Source organism: Vigna radiata, chromosome 11 (genome assembly GCF_000741045.1).
Source record: "Vigna radiata var. radiata cultivar VC1973A chromosome 11, Vradiata_ver6, whole genome shotgun sequence".
Lineage (NCBI taxonomy): Eukaryota > Viridiplantae > Streptophyta > Magnoliopsida > Fabales > Fabaceae > Vigna > Vigna radiata.
Window position 1 is genome coordinate 10,861,337 of NC_028361.1, and position 5,112 is coordinate 10,866,448.

The following is a 5,112-nucleotide window of genomic DNA, read 5'->3' on the forward strand; positions in this document are numbered from 1 at the left end:
TAAAAAATATATTTTAGAACTAACAATTTAAAATATAAAATTATATTCAAAATAAGTGAAGAAAATAGGCAGCACATTTAACCTTTAAATGATTAGCATGAACATCTGTTTCATACTCATTAGGTGAGTTTGTCAAGTCTCAGCCAAACATTGTGTTGGTATTAAAAAATTAAGAAATAATAGATAAATATATAATTTTTTATTATAATCATATTTTAGATATATAATTTTATTATTTTGAAAAAGTTGAAAATATAATACAGACGGAATTGTTTAAACTTAAAAATAGGATAATTAAAAAAATGTTTAAAATAAGTAATTTTTTTATAGTTCAAAAATTACATATATTTAGATATAATTGCAAAAACATATTTTTTTTTAATTTTTTCATACTTTAAAAGTTTTTACAAATTTATTTATAAACCTTTTAAAAGATTATATATAAATAAACTTTTAGCTTATTTTTAGTTTTACAACTAAAATATAATAAACGTGTTTTTTTCAATAGAATCATGATAAAGAATCAAATAAGTTATTATTTTTTTATAAAGAATAGTAATATAATGTAAATATTTTTCATATATCAAAACTAAATAAAAATACATACAATTTTATAAAATTAAAAAAAAATATTAATATAATTACATAATTTCAGAGACACATAACTAATAAACATAATTAAGTTATAACATCAGTTAGGTTAATATATTATCCTAATCAGAAAACTTTTAAATATTATTAAAATTATATTATTATGAATAAAGTACTTAATATGTTGAAAGAAAATTTATGAACTAATTATAACCCATAAGATTTTATGAAAATTTGCCTTTGTAAACATGTTTAATAAAGATTTCTTTTTAATTTTATGAATTTTTTTCTAACTCCAATATGGATTATAACCAAATTTTATAAGTGGACCAATTCAAGAAGTGAATTTATGGATATGCAGAATTTGCACACTTTCCTCCCAAAAGCAGCAAAAGTATTTTTTTCGCATAATATATGTATATTTGTAATCCTAATAGTGCTAAGGTATGATTTGAAATAAGATTTTCGTCAGAGAATAACTTATTAAGATAATTTCATATTAAATAATTTGATCTCATAATCTATTAGTTGTGGCTTGACATGAGTCTAGTAGCCAAATGTTATATATATTATTTGGCTTATTTTAAATTTAAATGAAATTTAAGAAAAATTTGAAGATTAAAAATATTTAAGTTATGAAGGTAAAATGCACACTAATCAATTTAAAATAAATTATTGGAAATTAAAATATAAGAGTAACATGTGTCATTACTTAGTGAAACGTAGGGTAAGAAAAAAACGCTACTAAAAATATTCTTAAAAGTGGATTTAAAAGTTATAATGATTAAAATAAGATTTAATATTTATTTTGGTCACGAGGAAGTGAGTTTAAAGTGGTTTTACTTTTTAAAAAAGTTTATAAATGTTCGTAAAAAAAATTTATGGTCCTTTTTGTTTATGATGTTAAAACGTTTAAATTGAATTAGGTGTCCACTTCTCATTGCGTAACACGTTTTCTCTATAGGTTGGTGGCACAATGGTTAGGGTTTTTCGTGATCTTATGATTTGGGAATTTTAGGTTGCAATTGTATTATGATCTTGCACTTTTGGGGTTTTTGGAATTTCTCATCTTGCATTTTGGGATTCTTTGGTTTTTTTTCGAAATAAAGCTTTGATGGTGAATTACTTCTAACCTAATTGTAATTTTCGTTAACCTTAAGTTTAACTTTTACATGTCATTAACTTTTATTTTTAAAATTTACACCTCAATTGGGTCTATCAAGGAGGGGGTTCACTAGGGAGACACAATATCAAATGAGATATGAGTCCAACTATATAGGGGATTGACACCACTCTCTACCCAAAACCTTAAGGTAATTGGTTAATGGGTCTTTCACCTTTATATAGTATTCTACTTTCTCATTTCTATTCAATGTGAGAGTTAGACTCACTTGGATTCTCAACACTATTAAGCCTTGAAACAATTATATGTGAGACAACATTAACTTTCAAACAAAAGTATATGGGGAGTGATTAGTTAATTAGTACTTTTAATGTTTGATGTAGTCATTGTGTTTCAGATATTGTTATGCAAGACAATTTATGTTAAAATAAAAGAAAATATTTCATTCACTGATGTCAATCACTTTGTCCTCTATTAAAGTTAATTATTGTGTCTTCTATCAAAAAATGATAAAATTGACCCAAAATAGATCAAAAACCATCATGGGGAGCGTTGTTCATCCAGGTGGAGAGTAGAGTTAAAGTTTTTGTAGAAATGACTCTTTTTCCCCTAATAATCGATTACAGGGGTCTTGTAATCGATTACCGGAAGAAAAAGAGTCATTTGTACAAAAACTTTAACTCTACTCCCCACCTGGATGAACAACACTCCCTATGTTTGTTTTTCTGACCTCTGTTGTTTGTTTTGTTCTTAACTTTCTCCACCGAACTCCAAATGAGTTGATTCTTATTTTGTTGGAATGTAGACTCAAAGAGCTTTCAAATGACTACTAACTCATAATTTTTAGACCACTGTACTCGATGCAATTAATTTCCCAAAAAAAAAAGTCTTTCTAAGCCTCCTAAATGAGTTTACTTTCAAGTTATTATTTCAAGTTTCTTATTTTAGATGAGTGGGTGAGTTTAATGGTCATGGGTGGTGTTTAGTGCACAAATGAACACATTAGGTCATTGAATGGTTAAGTAAAAGATCATTTAGGTGCTTTCATGTAAGTTAGATGAACTCCATAAGCATTGCTGGTCATTTTCTGCCCTGGTAATCGATTACAGGGGTCTTGCAATTGATTACCAGAGGAAAAATGGTTATTTGTACATAAACTTGAACTATACTCCCCACCTGGATGAACAACGCTCCCCAAGTTTTTTTTTCTGACCTCTGCTGTTTGTTTTGTTCTTAACTTTCTCCACCGAACTCTAAATGAGTTGATTATTGTTTTGTTGGAATGTAGACTCAAAGATCTTTCAAATGACTACTAACTCATACTTTTTAGACCAATGTACTCGATGCAGTTAATTTCCCAAAAAAACATCTTTCTAAGCTTCCTAAATGAGTTTACTTTCAAGTTATTATTTCAAGTTTCTTATTTTAGATGAGTGGGTGAGTTTAATGGTCATGGGTGGTGTTTAGTGCACCAATGAACACATTAAGTCATTGAATGATTAAGTAAAAAGATCATTTGAGTGCTTTAATGTAAGTTAGATGAACTCCATAAGCATTGCTGGTAATTTTCTGCCCTGATAATCGATTATAGGGGACTTGTAATCGATTACCAGAGGAGAAATGATTATTTGTACAGAAACTTGAACTATACTCCCCACCTGGATGAACAACACTCCCCAAGTTTGTTTTGCTTTATTTTTGTAAAATAATTCTGTTTTTTGATATGGGTGAGCCAGCTTAATGCTTTTGGGTGTGTTCCTTGCAGCAATCATGAGGTCCTTAAAAAATGCTTTTCTTTTTCTTTTCTAAATCATTTTTTGACTATGCTATGTGTTTCTGGTGTTTATATTTTCACTATTTTCATTCTTATTTCACGGTTGATTTGGATCTGTTCAATTAGGATAGTCCTGATATGGTATCTATTTTTGATGAATTAGGTTTTTGATATAAACCATAATGTTGATATTACCTTTAACTCGTATTTGGATGGAGCACTCTGATAGGGGAGTTTAATTTTTTTAGGGGAATTTATTTAGGTACATTCTCGGTTTGAAATTCCTCCAAAATAGTAAGAATTTTTTAAATTTATTACTCTCCTTCTTCGTTCAAATCCAAAAAGACACGTCCCAGACTGCAGGGTGTCAACTTTTTTTACTTTTTATCTCTCTTTTTTATTCATCTAAATTCTTGTTTACTTTTATATTTTTAATATATTAATATTTTTTACGTATCTAATATTTTGGATTTTATATTGTTAAAGTATAAGTGCTTATATATTTTGCTTATTATTAAAACATAGTTTTATCACACCTCTTTGTACTGAATCCCCGTGGAAAAAAGTAATAATCCAAGAAAGTTACTTTATAATTGAATGACTTTTTGTTTCAATTGCATTTTTTGTATTTAATTTATTGGTGAATACTATAAAACTAATGACCTAGATGTGAAACGAACTTAATAGTCCTATAAATTCAACATAGGTGACAAATTGACTTTAGAATTTTTACTTATATAGAAAATATAGTGGATGGGAATAAGAGAAGAATTTTGTGGTCGAATATTGTGAGATATTGCTATAGATTTTATGCTTTAGATATATGGAAAGTATCATTTGGTCTTTGCACCGTCTCAATTGACATTTTTAATAGTGTTAAATGATGTGTTTCTGTCAGGAGAAGAGCACGGTGGAAAGAATGAGAAGTGTTCCTCAGCAAAAGTTTTCGAACTTGGCTTCACATTTTTACCACAATGGCAGGCACTGCCACAAGGCCTTTGCAATCAAATGCATCATCATCAACATCATCAAAACTTTTCTATTCACTTGGTAAATCTTCTTCTCAGCAGTACAAGAATTGGAGATTCTTTATTTGGGGTTTAGAACCATCACTTTGATGATAAATGACTAGTTTGTCACTAGTGCAAAAACGCTGTTTAACGTCGGTTAATTTGGACTTTTAACATCACTTTCACAACCGACGTCTATATGGGTGACGTCTATGGGACGTCGAAATTCGTCAGAACCGACGTCCGTATAAACGTCAGTTAACGATATCCACCGACATCTATATAGACATCTGCTTATACTCACACCGACGTCTAATTACTCTATATATACATCCACCTATGATTAAACCGACGTCAAGATGAATATATAAAGAGGTTTAAAATGACACTAACCGACGTCTATGTTGTTATAGACGTCGGACATGGTTTTAACCGACGTCTAACAACGACTTTGTGTTTTAGTGCAGTTTTGATCCAGGCTTTCGGTAGCATTGTGTAACACTCTCCTCTCGCTAGTTTTCCCACAAAAAAAGCTTGCGTCTTTTGAATCTTCTAGTGCTTTCAACCCAAAACCGAACCTGGGTCCATGGCTACTTCCAATTATTCAACCGCAA